Source organism: Nerophis ophidion, linkage group LG26 (assembly GCF_033978795.1).
Source record: "Nerophis ophidion isolate RoL-2023_Sa linkage group LG26, RoL_Noph_v1.0, whole genome shotgun sequence".
Lineage (NCBI taxonomy): Eukaryota > Metazoa > Chordata > Actinopteri > Syngnathiformes > Syngnathidae > Nerophis > Nerophis ophidion.
Window position 1 is genome coordinate 32,690,577 of NC_084636.1, and position 25,190 is coordinate 32,715,766.

At 36.7% G+C, this 25,190-nt stretch overlaps 1 protein-coding gene and 1 pseudogene across 2 annotated transcripts in view; both read left to right on the plus strand.

The window, feature by feature from the left end:
• The window catches only part of LOC133543404 (uncharacterized), a 428,419-nt gene that overhangs the window by 286,561 nt on the left and 116,668 nt on the right, over positions 1-25,190 (plus strand). The gene's annotated exons all lie outside the window — the stretch shown is intronic.
• The window catches only part of LOC133543794 (PI-PLC X domain-containing protein 1-like), a 54,361-nt pseudogene that overhangs the window by 23,368 nt on the left and 5,803 nt on the right, over positions 1-25,190 (plus strand).

Genomic DNA, 25,190 nt, shown 5'->3' on the forward strand with positions numbered 1-25,190 from the left:
ACACCTCCTTTAATGTGGTACGACACCTCATTTAATGTGGTACGACACCTCCTTTAATGTGGTACGACACTTCATTTAGTGTGGTACGACACCTCCTTTAATGTGGTACGACACCTCCTTTAATGTGGTACGACACTTTATTTAGTGTGGTACGACACCTCATTTAGTGTGGTGCGACACCTCCTTTAATGTGGTACGACACCTCATTTAGTGTGGTACGACACCTCATTTAGTGTGGTACGACACCTCATTTAGTGTGGTACGACACCTCCTTTAATGTGGTACGACACCTCATTTAGTGTGGTACGACACCTCATTTAATGTGGTACGACACCTCCTTTAATGTGGTACGACACCTCATTTAATGTGGTACTACACCTCCTTTAGTGTGGTACGACACCTCCTTTAATGTGGTACGACACATCCTTTAATGTGGTACGACACCTGTAATGTGGTACGATACCTACTTTAATGTGGTACGACACCTCCTTTAGTGTGGTACGACACCTCCTTTAGTGTGGTACGACACCTCCTTCAATGTGTTACGACACCTCTTTTAGTGTGGTACGACACCTCATTTAATGTGGTACGACACCTCATTTAATGTGGTACTACACCTCCTTTAGTGTGGTACGACACCTCATTTAATGTGGTACGACACCTCATTTAATGTGGTACGACACCTCCTTTAATGTGGTACGACACTTCATTTAGTGTGGTACGACACCTCCTTTAATGTGGTACGACACCTCATTTAATGTGGTACGACACCTCCTTTAATGTGGTACGACACTTCATTTAGTGTGGTACGACACCTCCTTTAATGTGGTACGACACCTCCTTTAATGTGGTACGACACCTCCTTTACTGTGGTACGACACCTCCTTTACTGTGGTACGACACCTCCTTTAGTGTGGTACGACACCTCATTTAGTGTGGTACGACACCTCCTTTAATGTGGTACGACACCTCTTTTAGTGTGGTACGACACTTCATTTAGTGTGGTACGACACCTCCTTTAATGTGGTACGACACCTCCTTTAATGTGGTACTACACCTCCTTTAGTGTGGTACGACACCTCCTTTAATGTGGTACGACACATCCTTTAATGTGGTACGACACCTGTAATGTGGTACGATACCTACTTTAATGTGGTACGACACCTCCTTTAGTGTGGTACGACACCTCCTTTAGTGTGGTACGACACCTCCTTTAATGTGTTACGACACCTCTTTTAGTGTGGTACGACACCTCATTTAATGTGGTACGACACCTCATTTAATGTGGTACTACACCTCCTTTAGTGTGGTACGACACCTCATTTAATGTGGTACGACACCTCCTTTAATGTGGTACGACACCTCATTTAATGTGGTACTACACCTCCTTTAGTGTGGTACGACACCTCCTTTAATGTGGTACGACACATCCTTTAATGTGGTACGACACCTGTAATGTGGTACGATACCTACTTTAATGTGGTACGACACCTCCTTTAGTGTGGTACGACACCTCCTTTAGTGTGGTACGACACCTCCTTTAATGTGTTACGACACCTCTTTTAGTGTGGTACGACACCTCATTTAATGTGGTACGACACCTCATTTAATGTGGTACTACACCTCCTTTAGTGTGGTACGACACCTCATTTAATGTGGTACGACACCTCATTTAATGTGGTACGACACCTCCTTTAATGTGGTACGACACTTCATTTAGTGTGGTACGACACCTCCTTTAATGTGGTACGACACCTCATTTAATGTGGTACGACACCTCCTTTAATGTGGTACGACACTTCATTTAGTGTGGTACGACACCTCCTTTAATGTGGTACGACACCTCCTTTAATGTGGTACGACACCTCCTTTACTGTGGTACGACACCTCCTTTACTGTGGTACGACACCTCCTTTAGTGTGGTACGACACCTCATTTAGTGTGGTACGACACCTCCTTTAATGTGGTACGACACCTCTTTTAGTGTGGTACGACACCTCTTTTAGTGTGGTACGACACCTCCTTTAATGTGGTACGACACCTGTAATGTGGTACGACACCTCCTTTAATGTGGTACGACACCTCTTTTAGTGTGGTACGACACCTCCTTTAATGTGGTACGACACCTCTTTTAGTGTGGTACGACACCTCCTTTAGTGTGGTACGACACCTCCTTTAATGTGGTACGACACCTCATTTAATGTGGTACGACACTTCATTTAGTGTGGTACGACACCTCCTTTAGTGTGGTACGACACCTCCTTTAATGTGGTACGACACCTCCTTTAGTGTGGTACGACACCTCCTTTAATGTGGTACGACACCTCATTTAATGTGGTACGACACTTCATTTAGTGTGGTACGACACCTCCTTTAATGTGGTACGACACCTCCTTTAATGTGGTACGACACCTCCTTTACTGTGGTACGACACCTCCTTTAGTGTGGTACGACACCTCATTTAGTGTGGTACGACACCTCCTTTAATGTGGTACGACACCTCATTTAATGTGGTACGACACCTCCTTTAATGTGGTACGACACCTCATTTAATGTGGTACGACACCTCATTTAATGTGGTACGACACCTCACTTAGTGTGGTACGACCCTCCTTTAGTGTGGTACGACACCTCCCTTAATGTGGTACGACACCTCCTTTAATGTGGTACGACACCTCATTTAATGTGGTACGACACCTCATTTAATGTGGTACGACACCTCACTTAGTGTGGTACGACCCTCCTTTAGTGTGGTACGACACCTCCCTTAATGTGGTACGACACCTCCTTTAGTGTGGTACGACACCTCCTTTAATGTGGTACGACACCTCATTTAATGTGGTACGACACCTCACTTAGTGTGGTACGACCCTCCTTTAGTGTGGTACGACACCTCCCTTAATGTGGTACGACACCTCCTTTAGTGTGGTACGACACCTCCTTTAGTGTGGTACGACACCTCCTTTAGTGTGGTACGACACCTCATTTAATGTGGTACGACACCTCCTTTAATGTGGTACGACACCTCCTTTAATGTGGTACGACACCTCCTTTAATGTGGTACGACACCTCATTTAGTGTGGTACGACACCTCCTTTAGTGTGGTACGACACCTCACTTAGTGTGGTACGACCCTCCTTTAGTGTGGTACGACACCTCCCTTAATGTGGTACGACACCTCCTTTAGTGTGGTACGACACCTCTTTTAGTGTGGTACGACACCTCCTTTAGTGTGGTACGACACCTCATTTAATGTGGTACGACACCTCACTTAGTGTGGTACGACACCTCCTTTAGTGTGGTACGACACCTCATTTAATGTGGTCCGACACCTCCTTTAATGTGGTACGACACCTGTAATGTGGTACGACACCTACTTTAATGTGGTACGACACCTCCTTTAGTGTGGTACGACACCTCCTTTAATGTGGTACGACACATCTTTTAGTGTGGTACGACACCTCCTTTAATGTGGTACGACACCTGTAATGTGGTACGACCCTCCTTTAGTGTGGTACGACACCTCATTTAATGTGGTACGACACCTCCCTTAATGTGGTACGACACCTCCTTTAGTGTGGTACGACACCTCATTTAATGTGGTACGACACCTCACTTAGTGTGGTACGACACCTCCTTTAGTGTGGTACGACACCTCATTTAATGTGGTCCGACACCTCCTTTAATGTGGTACGACACCTCCTTTAATGTGGTACGACACCTCATTTAATGTGGTACGACACCTCATTTAATGTGGTACGACACCTCACTTAGTGTGGTACGACCCTCCTTTAGTGTGGTACGACACCTCCCTTAATGTGGTACGACACCTCCTTTAGTGTGGTACGACACCTCCTTTAATGTGGTACGACACCTCATTTAATGTGGTACGACACCTCCTTTAGTGTGGTACGACACCTCATTTAATGTGGTACGACACCTCCTTTAATGTGGTACGACACCTCCTTTAATGTGGTACGACACCTCCTTTAATGTGGTACGACACCTCATTTAATGTGGTACGACACCTCCTTTAGTGTGGTACGACACCTCACTTAGTGTGGTACGACCCTCCTTTAGTGTGGTACGACACCTCCCTTAATGTGGTACGACACCTCCTTTAGTGTGGTACGACACCTCTTTTAGTGTGGTACGACACCTCCTTTAGTGTGGTACGACACCTCATTTAATGTGGTACGACACCTCACTTAGTGTGGTACGACACCTCCTTTAGTGTGGTACGACACCTCATTTAATGTGGTCCGACACCTCCTTTAATGTGGTACGACACCTGTAATGTGGTACGACACCTACTTTAATGTGGTACGACACCTCCTTTAGTGTGGTACGACACCTCCTTTAATGTGGTACGACACCTCTTTTAGTGTGATACGACACCTCCTTTAATGTGGTACGACACCTGTTTTAGTGTGGTACGACACCTCCTTTAGTGTGGTACGACACCTCCTTTAATGTGGTACGACACCTCTTTTAGTGTGGTACGACACCTCACTTAGTGTGGTACGACACCTCCTTTAATGTGGTACGACACCTCCTTTACTGTGGTACGACACCTCATTTAATGTGGTACGACACCTCCTCTAGTGTGGTACGACACCTCCTTTAGTGTGGTACGACACCTCCTTTAATGTGGTACGACACCTCCTTTAGTGTGGTACGACACCTCTTTTAGTGTGGTACGACACCTCACTTAGTGTGGTACGACACCTCCTTTAGTGTGGTACGACACCTCATTTAGTGTACCTCATTTAATGTGGTATGACACCTCCTTTAGTGTGATATGACACCTCATTTAATGTGGTACGACACCTCCTTTAATGTGGTCCAACAAGTCATTCTGATATAATCCGCAGGCTGATTTTATTAAGTCTAAATTTTTGATGCTGTTTGTAAAAATAATAATAATCAAGATGTTTTTGCCTGTTTTCAGACTTAAAGACTTAACGGGAGGACCAGGACCAAAGAAACTAAAAGTAGACCAAGAAGAAAAGAAAGATAGTCCTGAAGAGGTTAGTTTACTGTATTGTACAGGATTGCTTATTATATTTTTTATTTCAATTCTTATTTTTTATCTTTACTACTTCTTGTGTCATTTATTTTTATCCCATATTTATAAGTTGGAGTCTTTAATCTTGTTATATGCAAATTATTCTATTTAAAGGCCTACTGAAAGCCACTACTACCGACCACGCAGTCTGATAGTTTATATATCAATGATGAAATATTAACATTGCAACACATGCCAATACGGCCGGTTTAGTTTACTAAATTGCAATTTAAAATTTCCCGCAAGTTTTTTGACGTCGCGGAATGATGACGCGTACGTGTGACGTCACGGACTGTAAGGAAATATTAGCGCTGCTCCAAACACGGCTAAAAGTCGTCTCTGTTCATGGCATGATTACACAGTATTTTGGACGTCTGTGTTGATGAATCTTTTGCAATTGGTTCAATTAATAATGGAGACTATAAAAAACAAGGCTGTTGGTGGAAAACGGTGTATTGGAGCTGGCTTTAGCACCGAGACACAGCCAGTGTTTGTTTGTTGTGAAGCTTTAACACAGCGGTCAAGCGAACATGTTTCTCTACGTCAACCAGCATGTTTTTGGATGGGGAAATTGTAATATATATCTTACCGGAGACATCATTGGATTATTCGTCGTCCTGCAGCAGCGGTTTGAAAGGCAGCTGTGAGCTTGACTCCTCGGCTTTTCTCTGAGACACTTCGTGTTCACTGCAGCCATCCGACCTCGACGTATGTCTTTGCAATCATTAAAATCTCACTAAAACACTACTAAAACAATAAGCAGATAAGGGATCTTCCAGAATTATCCTAGTAAATGTGTCTAATTACATCTGAAACGCTCACACTGCCACCGCCCGGAGCTGTCACTTTTTTTTTTCTTTGTAGTCCTTCACTATCAATATCTTAATTCACAAAACTTTCATCCTCGCGCAAATTAATGGGGAAATTGTCGCTTTCTCGGTCCGAATTGCTCTTACTGCTGGAGGCTCCCATTAAAAACAATGTGAATATGTGTGGAGCTGTCACGCCAAATTTCTTCCCCCCAACAAAAACATTCCCCCCCCCATTTACTTCCGGGGTCAGGATTAATACAGACATTTTGTTAACGCTATATTATAAAAATATAGACGTTTTGTCAACAATATCTTATAAATAAATGATAAATGGGTTGTACTTGTATAGCGCTTTTCTACCTTCAAGGTACTCAAAGCGCTTTGACACTACTTCCACATTTACCCATTCACACACACATTCACACACTGATGGAGGGAGCTGCCATGCAAGGCGCCAACCAGCACCCATCAGGAGCAAGGGTGAAGTGTCTTGCTCAGGACACAACGGACGTGACGAGGTTGTTACTAGGTGGGGATTGAACCAGGGACCCTCGGGTTGCGCAAGGCCACTCTCCCACTGCGCCACGCCGTCCCTTATAAAAAAATTAAAAAACTAATTTACAAACACAAGCTATGGGATGACGCATTTACTTCCGGGGTCACGTTTCCTCTTATGTCATCCCATAGCTTGTGTTTGTAAATTTTTTTATAATATAGCCTTAACAAAACGTCTGTATTAATCATGACCCCGGACGTAAATGGGGGGGGGGGGTCCTTGTAGGGAGAAGAAATTTGGCGTGACAGAGCCCTGCAACTCGTGACGTCACGCGCACATACTTCCGGTAAAGGCAGGGCTTTTCTATGAGCGACCAAAAGTTGCGAACTTAATCGTCTAAGTCAGGGGTGCCCACACTTTTTCTGCAGGCGAGCTACTTTTCAATTGACCAACTCGAGGGGATCTACCTCATTTATATATATATCATTTATATTTATTTATTTATGAAAGAGACATTTTTGTAAACATGTTAAATGTGTTTAATGATAATACAAGCCTGTGTAACACATATAGATGTCTTTCTTTCACGAAGACAAGAATATAAGTTGGTGTATTACCTGATTCTGATGACTTGCATTGATTGGAATCAGACAGTAATGATGATAACGCCCACATTTTCAAATGGAGGAGGAAAAAAGTTGTCCTTTCTGTACAATACCACATGAAAGGGGTTGGTTTTTGGCATCTAATTCATCCAGCTTCCATACACTTTACAAGAAAAACATTGGCAGCAAATTCCGTAGCTTGCTTGATTGACATTCACGGCACCCGAGGGTCTTGTGAGATGACGCTGGCTGCTGCCAGTTCATTATTATGAAAAAATGACAGAGAGGAAGGCGAGAAACACTTTTTATTTCAACAGACTTTCGCGCCGTCCCTTCCGTCAAAACTCTAAAGGCCGACTGCACATTTCCTATCTTCACAATAAAAGCCCTGCTTCATGCTGCCTGCGCTAACAAAATAAGAGTCTCGGAAAGCTGGCGTGCACAAGTGATGTGCACGCCAGCTTTCTGAGGGATCACTTGTGCACGCCAGTTTTCCGAGACTGTATTTAGTTAGCGCAGGCAGCATAAAGCAGGGCTTTTATTGTGAAGATAGGAAATGTGCAGTCGGCCTTTAGAGTTTTGACGGAAGGTACAGCGCGAGAGTCTGTTGAAATAAAAAGTGTTTCTCGCCTTCCTCTCGGTCATATTTTCATAATAATGATCTTGCAGCAGCCAGCGTCATCTCACAAGACCCTCCGGTACCGTGAATGTCATTTAAGTGACGTCTTGGTGAAGATTGATGATCACTCATTTTTAGGTCTATTTTTTTTAAAAGCCTGGCTGGAGATCGACTGACACACCCCCCGCGGTCGACTGGTAGCTCGCGATCGACGTAATGGGCACCCCTGGTCTAAGTTCTCTACTAAATAATTTCAGCAAAAATATGGCAATATTGCAAAATGATCAAATATGACACATACTGTAGAATGGACCTGCTATTCCCGTTTAAATAAGAAAATCTCATATCAGTAGGCCTTTAATGATTGCAGTTTCCTATGTCCTACTTCCTGTCTTATTCCCGTCCCCTCCCTCCCTCTTCCGTGACTGCCTGTGCTGTCCCCCCCGCCCCCCCTCCTCCTCCCCCACAGCATCCATCGTCTCCTCGCCGGCGCTCACATGTGGTCCCCGCACGCTAGGATGAGGCGAGCAGGTGCACAACTACGGAGCGGCCGGGGAGGCGCCACGCTGCCACTGCCTCATGTTTTATGCACGGCCACGACGCGACGGCGTGCCGGCCTCTGAATCCTCCCGGCGACTGAGTAAGCGTGCATTATCGTGTCCTTTCTTGCGCTGACCGCCGGGCTAAGAGCGTGTTGTTCAGTATCATGTCTGCAGAGAGGCGCCACAGCCTGGGGGCGGTGCCCATGGAAAGCTGGATGACCCACATGCCGCCCGCCCTGTGGGACACCCCGCTCTGCCACCTGGCCATCCCGGGTACGCCGCGCACACGCCACTATGGCAGCCAGACAATGACGCTGTCCTCCCCCGCGTACAGGCAGCCATAACGCAATCACCTACTGCCTGGACTCCAACAACCGCTCCCCCGTCGACCTGACCCAGCCAGACATGCTCCGGAAGCTGGACCGCTACCTGAAGCCCCTCATCCGCCCCTTCGTGTACAAGTGGGCCGTCACGCAGGTGAAACCCTTTGGTGCTCCAATCAAATGTGTTGCTAGGCAGAGTTCGGCGTGCTTAAGCCAATGGGAAAATTGTTTTCAACAAGCCACGCCCTACTTGACTGCTTGAACGTCAAACTAGCGCCTGGTAGAAATAGGAAGTCCGCTCTCAAACTGACCAAACAGCTTTGTGCAAAAGTATCTTTTTAATCACGTGTGTTCATGAACAGCAAACGTGGCAAAAAAAATTTAATGAGGCTTCACTGCTCATCTTAATTTCAAGTTTGAAAAGTTTAATCATTTTGTTTTTTTTACAGCTAGCATGATTTAAAAATGTTGAGTTTGCATGTAGCGATGAAGTGGCGACTTGTCCAGGGTGTACACCACCTTCCGCCCAATTGCAGCTGAGATAGGCACCAGCGCCCCCCGCGACCCCAAAGGGAATAAGCGGTAGTAAATGGATGGATGGAGTTTGCATGTAGTTTACATAGCTATGCTCCTGTTGCTTAGATAAAATTGTTAAAATTTTAGGTTAGCATTTAGCTCATGTGTTCCTAACCTAGCATGTTAAAATTAAAAATTGCATGTAGCTTACATAGCTATGCTCGTGTTGCTCAGCGAGAATTGTGTTAAAATGTAATGTTAGCATTTAACTCATGTGTTCCTAACCTAGCATGTTAAAATTAAAGATTGCATGTAGCTTACATAGCTATGCTCGTGTTGCTCAGCGAGAATTGTGTTAAAACGTAATGTTAGCATTTAACTCATGTGTTCCGAACCTAGCATGTTAAAATGTAAAGTCTGCATGTAGCTTACATAGCTATGCTCGTGTTGCTCAGCTAAAATTATGTTAAAATGTAATGTTTATATTTAGCTAATGTGTTCCTAACCGAGCATGTTAAAATTAAAGATTGCATGTAGCTTACATAGCTATGCTCGTGTTGCTTGAATCAAATTATGTTAAAATGTAATGTTAGCATTTTGCTTGTGTTCCTAACCTAGCATGTTAAAATGTAAAGTTTGCATGTAGCTTACATAACTATGCTAGAATTATGTTAAAATGTAATGTTAGTATTTGGTTCATGTGCTCTAACCTAGAATGGTAAAATGTAAAAGTTTTATGTAGCTTACATAGCTATGCTCGTGTTGCTCAGCGAGAATTGTGTTAAAATGTAATGTTAGCATTCAACTCATGTGTTCCAAACCTAGCATGTTAAAATGTAAAGTCTGCATGTAGCTTACATAGCTATGCTCGTGTTGCTCAGCTAAAATTATGTTAAAATGTAATGTTTATATTTAGCTAATGTGTTCCTAACCGAGCATGTTAAAATTAAAGATTGCATGTAGCTTACATAGCTATGCTCGTGTTGCTTGAATCAAATTATGTTAAAATGTAATGTTAGCATTTTGCTTGTGTTCCTAACCTAGAATGGTAAAATGTAAAAGTTTTATGTAGCTTATATAGCTATGCTTGTGTTGCTCAGCGAGAATTATGTTAAAATGTAATGTTAGCATTTAGCTCATGTGTTCTGAACCTAGTATGTTAAAATGTAAAGTTTGCATGTAGCTTGCATAGCTATGCTCGTGTTGCTCAGCTAGATTTATGTCAAAATGTAATGTTTATATTTAGCTAATGTGTTCCTGACCGAGCATGTTAAAAATAAACATTGCATGTAGCTTATATAGCTATGCTCGTGTTGCTTGAATGAAATTATGTTAAAATGTAATGTTAGCATTTTGCTTGTGTTCCTAACCTAGCATGTTAAAGTGTAAAGTTTGCATGTAGCTTACATAGCTATGCTCGAATTATGTTAAAATGTAACGTTAGTATTTAGTTCATGTGCTCTAACCTAGAATGTGTCAGTTATTTGATGTCGAACCCCTAGATGCAGAGACAGAAGCAGGCATAGAATATGAAGACATTATTTAATATAAATAATAGAACAAGAACAATCAAAAAGCACGCACGTGGGCGGAATAACAAACTAAGAGAGCTAGCACTGGGAGCTACAAAAACAAAAAAGGAACTTTAGCATGCAAGCTAGAGGATAACAAACAGAAAAACTGGAAATAGCTAATGGCTAACAAAAACAGCTTACCGCTATGACGACCAGGACAAGATGTAGCACGACAGGTTATAGCTGAAATGATGCCAGACACGACAGGTAACAAAGACACAAGAGTGACATGAGGTAACAACAATACAATGATCCAGCAACTGACACAAGACAAAGCAGGTACAAATAGGAGCAGGCTGATTGGCAACAGGTGTGGCCAGGTGCCAATCAGCCGCAGCTGAGGAGGAACAAAGCACTCAGGGAACAAGACAGGAAGCTGACAAAATAAGAGCACTAGACAGGAACTAAAGACAGGAGATACTAAACAGAGGAAACAGAAAAATGCAGAGGAAAAAACTAAAACATAGACAAACTGTCAGGGGAAAGCCTGACAGAATGTTAAAATGTAAAAGTTTTATGTAGCTTACATAGCTATGCTCGTGTTGCTCAGCGAGAATTATGTTAAAATGTAATGTTAGTATTTAGTTCATGTGCTCTAACCTAGAATGTTAAAATGTAAAAGTTTTATGTAGCTTACATAGCTATGCTCGTGTTGCTCAGCGAGAATTATGTTAAAATGTAATGTTAGCATTTAGCTCATGTGTTCCGAACCTAGCATGTTAAAATGTAAAGTTTGCTTGTAGCTTACTTAGGTATGCTCGTGTTGCTCAGCTAGATTTATGTTAAAATGTAATGTTTATATTTAGCTAATGTGTTCCTAACCGAGCATGTTAAAATTAAAGATTGCATGTAACTTACATAGCTATGCTCGTGTTGCTTGAATCAAATTATGTTAAAATGTAATGTTAGCATTTTGCTTGTGTTCCTGACTTAGCATGTTAAAATGTAAAGTTTGCATGTAGCTTACATAGCTATGCTAGAATTATGTTAAAATGCAATGTTAGCATTTAGTTCATGTGCTCTAACCTAGAATGTTAAAATATTAAGTTTGCATGTAGCTTATATAGCTATGTCTGTGTTGCTCAGCGAGAATTATGTTAAAATGTAACGTTAACATTTAGCTCATGTGCTCCTATCCTAGTTCAGTCTTTATTTGAAGGGACAATGCACAGAAACATTAAGCTCAAAAACAGACATGTTCTTTACAGACTATAGCTCAGGGGTGCCCACACTTTTTCTGCAGGCGAGCTACTTTTCAATTGACCAACTCGAGGGGATCTACCTCATTTATATATATCATTTATATTTATTTATTTATGAAAGAGACATTTTTGTAAACAAGTTAAATGTGTTTAATGATAATACAAGCATGTGTAACACATATAGATGTCTTTCACAAAGACAAGAATATAAGTTGGTGTATTACCTGATTCTGATGACTTGCATTGATTGGAATCAGACAGTAATGATGATAACGCCCACATTTTCAAATGGAGGAGAAAAAAAGTTGTCCTCTCTGTACAATACCACATGAAAGTGGTTGGTTTTTGGCATCTAATTCATCCAGCTTCCATACACTTTACAAGAAAAACATTGGCGGCAAATTCCGTAGCTTGCTTGATTGACATTCACGGCACCCGAGGGTCTTGTGAGATGACGCTGGCTGCTGCCAGTTCATTATTATGAAAAAATGACAGAGAGCAAGGCGAGAAACACTTTTTATTTCAACAGACTTTCGCGCCGTCCCTTCCGTCAAAACTCTGCACATTTCCTATCTTCACAATAAAAGCCCTGCTTCATGCTGCCTGCGCTAACAAAATAAGAGTCTCAGAAAGCTGGCGTGCACAAGTGATGTGCACGCCAGCTTTCTGTTGGATCGCTTGTGCACGCCAGTTTTCCGAGACTCTGTATTTAGTTAGCGCGGGCAGCATGAAGCAGGGCTTTTATTGTGAAGATAGGAAATGTGCAGTCGGCCTTTAGAGTTTTGACGGAATGGTACGGCGCGAGAGTCTGTTGAAATAAAAAGTGTTTCTCGCCTTCCTCTCGGTCATATTTTCATAATAATGATCTTGCAGCAGCCAGCGTCATCTCACAAGACCCTCCGGTACCGTGAATGTCATTTAAGTGACGTCTTGGTGAAGATTGATGATCACTAATTTTTAGGTCTATTTTTTTTAAAAGCCTGGCTGGAGATCGACTGACACACCCCCCGCTGTCGACTAGTAGCTCGCGATCGACGTAATGGGCACCCCTGCTATAGCTAAATAGCCAATTTCCATCTGCAGTCCCTGGCTACCTAAATTAGAAAGATACAAAAATCATGCAATAAAATTATTACAATAAAATCATACCATATCACGTAATCAAAATAAAAAAAGTCATAAAATGCCCTTTCATGGACACATACTTAATATACAATACAACCACATCTCATTTACATCACCACACAAACACAACACATACTCTTGTTCACATCTGTCATCATTTGTTAAAACATCCATGATTTTAACACACACATCTCACAATTTACAACAAAAATGCTGTCATGGATAAATATAATCCACATTAAGTTGATCTGTCAAACATAGTGGCCACCTTAGTGACCGTGTGAGCAGCTTTGATTGCTCCAAAGCCACTTTTTAACTTCAATTGTAAATGAAGAGTAATCTGTTGAACTTTTCAAGTTTGTTGTGAGGTCGTTCCATTCCTTTATGGCTTTATATGAAAAGGCTGATTGTGCAAAAGATGTTTTACATCTGGGTTGCTACACTGTGTTTCTTTGTCACAGCAGATGTAAACTGGACAAAGTGTTTAAGTGGCGCTGGTGCAGTGTTATTTAGGATTCGACGGGCCATTCGTATTGATGCTAATCTTCAAAAATTAGCTAAGTTTAACAATGTATATTTTTGGCGAACTAAACAGTGATGGTGATGTTGTGGTTTGCTGTCGAGGATTTTGAGCGATTATTTGTCCAAAGTTTCCAATGGCCTCAGAGTCTTTTTGCTTGCCTGCGACCAACATGTTATACAATAATAAAAAACGAGACATAATCATCGCATTAAGATAAGGTTGAGCTGCCTCCAGTGTTAACGAATTCCTGATACATTTGAACGTTTTTATGCTGTATTTAAGACTCTGGCAAATCTGTTTGTTTTTTTAAAGCCAAGTGTTGGGTCTGAAATGACACCCAGGTAACGATATTCACTAACATTTTGTATTATCTCCTTATTAACCATTATATTTGGAAAGGATGACATTTTATATTTGTTTACAAAATACATTGTTGCCATTTTTCTTGATGTTTAATGTAAGACAAGCATGTCAAATGTAAAGTTTGCATGTAGCTTACATAGCTATGATCGTTTTGCTCAGCAACAGAGGTGGGTAGAGTAGCCAGAAATTGTACTCAAGTAAGAGTACAGTTACTTTAGAGATTTATTACTCAAGTAAAAGTAAGGAGTAGTCACCCAAATATTTACTTGAGTAAAAGTAAAAAGTATGTTATGAAAAAACTACTCAAGTACTGAGTAACTGATGAGTAACCTGATTACGGCAAAAAATAATGCATAAAAACGTAAAAATAGCAATGAACAAATTCAGAGCCAGTAATATCTCTTAAGCAACTAAAACAATATTATATATTAAATAATAGTACATTAAAATAAAATGGGAAAAAATGGCACATTGAGCCACAATAACTTAACAGCACCATAGCCTCAGTAGGAATTCATTGATTTGATTGATTAAAACATGTATTAGTAGATTGCACAGTACAGTACATATTCCATACAATTGACCACTAAATGGTAACACCCCAATAAGTTTTTCAACGTTTATCAATTACTTAATAAATGACCAAGTCGAGGTGATCTACCTCATATATACATATACACACACATCATATACATACACACACATATCATACATACACACACACATATATATATATATGTATATATATATATATTAACTATATATATATATATATATATACATTTATATATACAGTATATAATTTATATTTATTTATTTTGCCGTTTTTGTTCACATGTTGAAGGTGTTTTAATGAATATACATGCATGTTTAACATATAGATTCCTATCTTTCATGAAGACAAGAATATAAGTTGGTGTATTACCTGATTCTGATGACTTGCATTGATTGGAATCAGACGTCCACGTTTTCAAATGGAGGAGAAAAGTTCCTCTTTTCTGTCTAATACCACATGAAAGTCGTTGGTTTTTGGCATCTTATCTGTCCAGCGTCCATATTCGTTTTTATACACTTTACAAGAAATACGTTGGCGGCAAACTCCGTGGCTTGCTAGCTTGTTTGCGCTGGCTTTCGGAGACTCTTATTTTGTTAGCGCAGGCACGATGGAGCGGCACTTTTATTGTGAAGACAGGAACTGTGCGATCAGTCTTTAGGTTTGTGACGGGAAGTACGGTTGAAATAAAAAGTGTCTTTTTTCCTTTACACTTTTGATTGATTGCTTGAAACTTTTATTATTAGATTGCACAGTACAGTACAAAATCCGTACAATTGACCACTAAATGGTAACAACCGAATACGTTTTTTAACTTGTTTAAGTCGGGTCATGTGACCGCCTGGCTCTATTTGATTGGTCCAACGTCACCAGTGACTGCATGTGATTGGTGAAACGCAGGCATGCGTAGATTCTACTTTGAAGCTCTGTCATTAACCAAAACAAACATTAATAGATTGATAAAAAAAAGTAGCGAGTAGCGAGCTGAATGTAGATAAATGGAACGGAGTAAAAGTAGCGTTTCTTCTCTATAAATATACTCAAGTAAAAGTAAAAGTATGTTGCATAAAAACTACTCGTAGAAGTACAATTTATCCCAAAAGTTACTCAAGTAAATGTAACGGAGTAAATGTAGCGCGTTACTACCCACCTCTGCTCAGCAAGAATTATGTTAAAATGTAATGTTAGCATTTAGCTCATGTGTTGCTAACCTAGCATGGTGTTGAAATAAAAAGTTTGCATTTAGTCCACATAGTTATGCTAAGGTTGTTGTCCTCCTGTTCCACTCCTTAATGTCATGTTGTTGTAGGTGTTTTTTTTTTTTCAATTGGGGCAGGTAAGCATGAGCCCTCTGAATTCTGCCTAGCAACAGTATCAGGCATGTAGTAGTACTAGGTATGATGCATGGTAGTACTGCGTTGACAGGAGTACTCGGTGAAGCAGCAGCTGGACTGCGGGGTCAGATACTGTGACCTGAGAATCGCACGCCGGCCCAACGACAACTCTACTGACCTCTACTTCTACCACGGCGTTTACAGCACGCTCACTGTGGAGGTATGTTTACATCCAGAAGACACAATAATAACAATGAATATAATGATAATAATATTGATAATAACAATGATTTTAAAATGTAAATAATGATAATAATATAAATATAATAATAAAAAATATTTTAATAATAATAATGATATGATAATAATAATATATCAACAATAACTAGTAGTAATAATAAAAATAATAATAATAATGAGACAATAATTATAATAATAGTATCGATAATAACAACAAAAATAATTATAACAATGATAACAATAATAATAATAACAACAATATTAATAATGATAACAATAATTGAATAATAATTTTAACAATAACTGTAGTAATAATACAAATAATAGTAATAAAAACAATTATAATAATTGTATTGATAATAACAATAATGATTATACCAATGATAACAACAATAATAACAACAACAATAATAATGATAATAATTATAGTAATAATGATAATAATTATTATAATACTAATTATGATAGTAATGACAATAATAATTATAATACAATTATAATAACAATGATTATAATAATGACAATAACAATAATTATACTTTAATAATAATGATCATATTGATGATAATACTAATGACAATGATTATAATAATAACAAAAAAATTATAATAATAGTAATAATACAGATAATAATAATTATTACAACATAACTATGTTTATAATAACTTATAATAATAACAATGATTATAATAGTAATAATAACAATGATGACAATTATAATAATGATAATAACAATTATTATAATGCTAATTATAATAGTAATGACAATAATTATAATACAATGATTATAATGATGACAATAACAATAATTATACTTTAATAATAATTATAATATTGATTATAATACTAATAACAATGATTGTAATAATAATCCCCAAAAATATAATAACAATAGTAACAATACTGATAATAATTATTATAACAATTATAATTACTATGTTTATAATAATAACTATAATAATAATAATAACAATGATTATAATAGTAACAGTTATAATAATGATGACAACAATTATAATAATAATAATTATTATAATACTAATTATTATAGTGACAATAATTATAATGCCATGATAACAATGATTTTAGTAATGACAATAACAATAATTATACTTTAATAATAATAATAATATTGATTATAATACTAATAATGATTGTAATAATAACAAAAAATCTAATAACTAGTAATAATACTGATAATAATAATTATTATAACAATTACATATAATAACTAAAATAATAATGATTATAACAGTAATAATAATAACAATGATGACAATATTATAATAAGGATAATAGTGATGAATAATCATTCTGCTACTTATGAAGACATGATGAATAATGAATGATTCTGCTACTGACGATGACATGATGAATAATGAATGATGCTGCTACTGATGACATGAGGAATAATGAATGATTGGGCTACTGATGACATGAGGAATAATGAATGATTATGCCACTGATGATGACATTGATGAATAATGAAGGATTCTGCTATTGATGATGTCATGATAAATAATGAATGATGCTGCTACTGATGATGACATGAGGAATAATGAATATTATGCCACTGATGATGACATGATGAATAATGAAGGATTCTGCTGTTGATGATGTCATGATAAATAATGAATGATGCTGTTACTGATGATGACATGATGAATAATGAATGATTCTGCTACTGATGGTAACATGATGAATATTGAATGATTCTGCTACTGATGATAACATGATGAATATTGAATGATGCTGCTACTGATGGTGAATAATAAATGATTGTGGTGCTGATGTTGACATGATGAATAATGAATGATTATGCTAATGATGATGAATAATGAATGATTGTGTTCCTCACAGACGGTTCTTGGTGAGATCAGAGAGTGGTTGGACTCGCGTCCTAAAGAAGTTCTCATCCTGTCATTCAGTCACTTCCTGGACGTGAGCTGTGAGCAACACTTGCTGCTCCTGACCAGCATTCGGAGCATCTTCTCCTCCAAACTCTGTCCCGAAACGGTGCTTCTTGTCTCCCTTCAATGTAGCCCTGGGGTTCTTTGGGCACCTTTTCTGGTCCTTTGGTGACCCTCCCCTTCACAATGCATTGGCGGGATCCTCCCATTCACAAAGCATTGGGGTGACTTTCCCATTCACAATGCATTGGGGTGACCCTCGCATTCACAATGCATTGGGGTGACCCTCCATTCACAAAGCATTGGGGTGACCCTCCCATTCACAATGGATTGGGGTGACCCTCGCATTCACAATGCATTGGGGTGACCCTCCCATTCACAATAATTTCTCCATTCAACACCATTAGCTTAGTCATTGTAATTTACCTTTTTTAACGCAGGTTACGGGTTAGAAAGGTTTGTTTATGGAGATGGCATAAAACATATTTTTTAAATTGATTCTTAATAAGAAAAATAATATTAATAATTGTATTTATATTTTTTAATAGATTTTTTTAAATTGCTTTGAAACATTTTTCTATTTATATTTTTTTATGTAAAAAAAACAACATTTTATTTTTATTTTTGTGAATTGTTTTATAATTGAGATGAATAAGAATTATGATTCAGATGTGAATCAAATAGTACATTCACATTGTAAGAACTAGGAGTGGAGAACCAAATCTGGTCCCATCTGAATCTCAATTTTTCATCCTGATTGAAATCCATTCACACATTTCAAAAATCAATAAAAAAATGTTTTTAATAATAATTAAAAAATGTAAATAAAATATATATATAGAAATATATGTATGTATGTATATATATTCATATATATACATTTTATAACAAATATATACATGTGTATATATATATATATAAATATATATATATATATATAAATTTAGAAACATATATGTATATTATTATTTTATTTTAAATCGGGAAACATTACAACCAAAAATAATAATAATAAATAAATAAATATATATATATATATATATATATATATATATATATATATATATGTTTTAATTTCTTTGAAACATTTGTTTTAGTTCAAATTTTTTTTTTAATAATTTTTTTGCTTGTTTTTTCTTTACTTCTGAGTTGATTTAGAATCGAGATGAATAAGAATCGCAGTTCAGATGTGAATCCCTTGTATTGTGCACTCCTATTAGATAGTATATTCACAGTGTATGAACCATGAGTGGAGTTAAAAACAGAACCAAAAAAAAGATTGTTTTTTTTTTTTTTTTTTTAAATCAGGAAAAAAATAAAAATTTACTTTAAAAAAAGATAGTTTTTGAAACGTGTGAATGGATTTCAATCAGGAAAAATAAGAATTGAGATTCAGATGGGACTAGATTTTATTTTTTCCCCACACCTAGTTCTTATCCTTGTGAATATACAATCTGACAGGGGTGCACAAAAAATCGATTCGCATCTGAATCGGGACTCTTATTCACAGGTAAAAATAAAAAATAAAATAAAGTTTTGCTTTTTTTTTTTTAAATCAAAAAATTTGAAATAAAAAAATGTTTCTGCACTGCTATTAAAACGTATATTCACATAACCACTAGGGCACAAAGATTCACATCTGAATCCCAGTTCCCGATTCCATATCGATTCATCATTTTCTAGAATAAAAACAAAATACCAAAATTCAACTAAAAAAACTAAAAAAAATGTGTGTATTTACTTTAAAAAATGTGGGAAAAAGCAAAACACTTAAAAAATATTTCAAATAAAAAATAATTGAAATTATGAATTTATGAATAAGAATCGTGATTTGGATGTGAATTGAGTTTTTGTGCACCCCTATAACTAGTATATTCACATCGTAACAACTTGGGGTACACAAAAACAGCGATTCACATCCAAAATGTAAATGTGCACATATACGTATATGTATACAGTATGTGTAATTGTGTCTATGTATGTATATATATATATGTATCTATATGTCTATACTGTATGTATGTATATATATATATATATATACATGTGTGTATATTTGTATATGTATACGTATATATATGAGTGTGTATATGTATATGTATGTATATATATATGTGTGTATATAAATGTGTGTGTATGTATACATGTTTGTATATATATGCGTGTGTGTGTTTGTAAGTATATATATACACATATATACGTATATATGCGACTATATATATATATACGTACAGTATATATATATATATATATATATATGTATATATATATATATATATATACTGTACATATATATACTGTACATATATATAGTCGCAATAAAAAGTTTACATACACATTTTTTATGGGTCTACTGAAAATGTGACCACAACTGCTGGGTCAAAAGTATACATACAGCAATGTTAATATTTGCTTACATGTCCCTTGGCAAGTTTCACTGCAATAAGCTTCTGGTTGAATGTTTGACCACTCCTCTTGACAAAATTGGTGCAGTTCAGCTAAATTTGTGTGTTTTCTGACATGGACTTGTTTCTTCAGCATTGCCCACACGTTTAAATCAGGACTTTGAGAAGGCCATTCTAAAAGCCAGACTTAGCCATTCCTTTACCACTTTTGAGGTGTGTTTGGGGTCATTGTCCTGTTGGAACACCCAACTGCGCCCAAGACCCAACCTCCGGGTTGATGACTTTAGGTTGTCCTGAAGAATTTGAAGGTAATCTTCCTTTTTCATTGTCCCATTCACTCCCTGTAAAGCACCAGTTCAATTGGCAGCAAAACCGAGAGCATAATATTACCACCACCATGCTTGAAGGTATGGTGGTGTTCCCGGGATTAAAGGCCTCGCCTTTCCTCCTCCAAACATATTACTGGTTATTGTGGCCAAACAGCTCCATTTTTGTTTCATTTGACATCACATAGACAAATATAAGACCTTCTGAAGGAAAGTTCTGTGGTCAGATGAAACAAAAATTGAGCTGTTGCCTTTTAATCCCAGGAACACCATCCCTACCGTCAAGCTTGGTGGTGGTAATATTATGCTCTGGGCCTGTTTTGCTGCCAATGGAACTAGTGCTTTAAATGGGACAATGAAAAAAGAAGATTGCCACCAAATACTTCAGGACAACCTAAAATCCTCAGCCCAGAGGTTGGGTCTTGGGCGCAGTTGGGTGTTCCAACAGGACAATGACCCCAAACACACCTCAAAAGTGGTAAAGGAATGCTCAATCAGGCTAGAATTAAGGTTTTGGAATGGCCTTCCCAAATTCCTGACTTAAACGTGTGGACAATGCTGAAGAAACAAGTCTATGTCAGATAACCAACACAATTAGCTGAACTGCACCAATTTTGTCAAGAGGAGTGGTCAAAAATTCAAGTGGATGGCTACCAAAAGCGCCTTATTGCAGTGAAACTTGCCAAGGGACATGTAAGCAAATATTAACATTGCTGTACGTATACTTTTGACCCAGCACATTTGCTCACATTTTCAGTCGACCCATAATAAATTCATAAAAGAACCAAACTTCATGAATCGTGTTTAATCGAGAAATCGGTTTGAATTAAATCGTCACCCAGGAATGAAATCAAACATTTAGGTGCCCAAAGATTTACACCCCTCATAATAACCCTGACCCTTCACAATGAAGTGTTCCATGGTGTGCCTAATGAAGTGTCTCTTCGTGGCAGGACGCGCTGACCCTCAGGAAGCTGTGGTCCGAGGGCCGGCAGGTGATCGTGTCGTACGAGCACGCCATCGCCAGCCACCACCGTGACCTTTGGCCTCACATCCCGTACTGGTGGGCCAACAAGTGCAAGGCCGAGGACCTGATTGAGGCCTTTGAGCGCAGGAAGCGGCGTGGAAGACCAGGTGATCGCAAACACTTCAACACTTCTCCATACACTGGAGAAAAACACTAACTGGTAGCCACAATTTAATAACACATAAAATAAATAAAATAAAATAAAAATATTTAAAATATCTATGAATCAAAGTAATTAACAATAATAAAAAATAAACATATTGTATTTCTGTGTTTTGTGTCTATGAACCCAAATCATACAAATACAGCAACCTTTATTGATTTATTTATGATACTTTGATTAGTAGATTCGTTTGTATCATTTATTTTGATATGTTTTAACACACCACGCCCCTTTTTAAAGTGACAAAACCCTCCTGCAGACACGAAAACATGCGAAATGAACATAAAAAAATGTTACTGTATTAGTATTTGTATCATATTTTGTGTCTGCAGGAGGGTTTTGTCACTTTAAAAAGGGGCGTGGTGTGTTATAACACATCAAAATAAATGATACAAACAAATCTAATCAAAATATTATTAAAAACTCAATAAATGTTTCTGTATTTGTATTATTTTGGTTAATAGATTTTTTTGTAACGTTCATTTTGATGTGTTTTAACACACCACGCCCCTTTTTAAAGTGACAAAACCCTCCTGCACAAAAACATGTGAAATAAACACAAATACAGTAACGTTTATTGATTTTTTTAATGTTTATTTCACATGCTTTTGTGTCCACTGTTTTGTCACTTTAAAAGGGCGTGGTGTACTAAATTAAAACAATAAACGTTACAAAAATATAAATCAAAATAATAGAAATACAGTAATTTTCATTGATTTTTTTATATTATTTTGATTCATAGATTTGTTTAATGTTCATTTTGATATGTTTTAACACACCACGCCCCTTTTTAAAGTGACAAAACCCTCCTGTAGACACAAAAACATGTGAAATAAACACAAATACACAAATTTTTATTGATTTTTTTATGTTTATTTCACAGGTTTTTGTGTCTACAGGAGGGTATTGTCACTTTAAAAAGGAGTGTGGTGTGTTAAAACATCTAAATAAATGTTACCAACAAATCTATAAATCAAAATATTGTAAAAAATCAATAAACGTTACTGTATTTTGATTTATAGACTTTTTGAGACGTTTATTTTGATGCGTTCTAGTACACCACGCCCCTTTTTAAAGTGACAAAACTCTCCTGCAGACACAAAAACATGTGAAATAAACACAAATACACACATTTTTATTTATTTTTTTATGTTTATTTCACATGCTTTTGTGTCTACAGGAGGGTTTTGTCACTTTAAAAAGCGGCATGGTGTGTTAAAACATGAAAATAAATGTTTCAAATTAATCTATAAATAAATATAAAATAGAAAACCAATAAATATTGCTGTCTTTGTGTTTATTTCAAATATTTTTGTATCTATAGGAGGCTATTGTCCATTTAAAAAGGGGTGTGATGTGCTTAAACACATCAAAATAACATTACAAATTAATCTATAGATAAAAATCAATAAACGTTACAGTATTTGTGTTTATTTCACATGTTTTTGTGTCTGCAGGAGGGTTTTGTCACTTTAAAAAGGGGCGTGGTGTGTTAAAACATCTAAATAAATGTTACAAACAAATCTATAAATCAAAATATTGTAAAAAATCAATAAACGTTACTGTATTTTGATTTATAAACTTTTTGAGATGTTTATTTTGATGCATTTTAGTACACCACGCCCCTTTTTAAAGTGACAAAACTCTCCTGCAGACACAGAAACATGTGAAATAAACACAAATACACAAATTTTTATTGATTTTTTTATGTTTATTTCACATTTTTTTGTGTCTACAGGAGGGTATTGTCACTTTAAAAAGGAGCGTGGTGTTTTAATACTTCAAAATAAAGGTTTCATCATTAAAATAAACGTTAAAAAAATCTACGAATCAAAATAATATTTAAAAAAAACATTACTGTATCTGTATTCTTTTGGTTTGTAGATGTTTTTGTAACGTTTATTTTAATGTGTTTAAACACACCGCGTGGTGTTTTAAAACTTCAAAATAAAGGTTTCACATTAGAATAAACGTTAAAAAAATCTATGAATCAAAATCATTTAAAAAAAAATCAAAAAACATTACTGTATTTGTATTATTTTGGTTTATAGATTTTTTTGTAATGTTTATTTTGATGTGTTTTAACACCACGCTCCTTTTAAAGGTGACAAGACCCTCCTGTAGACACAAAAACATGCAAAAGAAAACACTTTACAGTAAAGTTTATTGATTTTTTATGTTCATTTCACATGTTTTTGTGTCCACTGGAGGGTTCTGTCACTTTAAAAAGGGGCGTGGTGTGTTATAACACATCAAAATAAACGTTAAACAAATCTACTAATCAAAATATTATTAAAAATTCAATAAATGTTACTGTATTTGTATTATTTTGGTTAATAGATTTTTTTGTAACGTTCATTTTGATGTGTTTTAACACACCACGCCCCTTTTTAAAGTGACAAACCCCTCCTGCAGACACAAAAACATGTGAAATAAACACAAATACAGCAACGTTTATTGATTTTTTTTAACGTTTATTTCACATGCTTTTGTGTCCACTGTTTTGTCACTTTAAAAAGGGGCGTGGTGTACTAAATTAAAAAAATAAACGCTACAAAAATATAAATCTAATTAATAGAAATACAGTAATTTTCATTGATTTTTTTTATATTATTTTGATTCATAGATTTGTTTAATGTTCATTTTGATGTGTTTTAACACACCACGCCCCTTTTTAAAATGACAAAACCCTCCTGTAGACACAAAAACATGCAAAAGAAACACTTTACAGTAAAGTTTATTGATTTTTTATGTTCATTTCACATATTTTTGTGTCCGCTGGAGGGTTTTGTCACTTTAAAAAGGGGCGTGGTGTGCTAAATTACATCAAAATAAACAACAAAAAATATCTATGAACCCAAATCATACAAATACAGCAACCTTTATTGATTTATTTATAATATTTTGATTAGTAGATTCGTTTGTATCATTTATTTTGATGTGTTTTAACACACCACGCCCCTTTTTAAAGTGACAAAACCCTCCTGCAGACACAAAAACATGTGAAATAAACACAAATACAGTAAATTTTATTGATTTTTCATGTTTAATTCACATCTTGTGTCTGCAGGAGGATTTTGTCACTTTAAAAAGGGGCGTGGTGTGTTAAAACACATCAAAATAAACATTACAAAAAATCTATAAATCAAAATAAACACAAATACAGTAAAGTTTATTGATTTTTCATGTTTATTTCACATGTTTTTGTGTCTGTAGGAGGATTTTGTCACTTTAAAAAGGGGCGTGGTGTGGTAAAACACATCAAAATAAACGTTAAACAAATCTATAAATCAAAATAATACAACTACAGTAACGTTTATTCAATTTTGTTGTATTATATTGATTTATAGATTTGTTTGTAACATTTATTTTAATGTATTTTAACACACCACGCCCCTTTTTAAAGTGACAAAACCCTCCTGCAGACACGAAAACATGTGAAATAAACATAAAAAAATCAATAC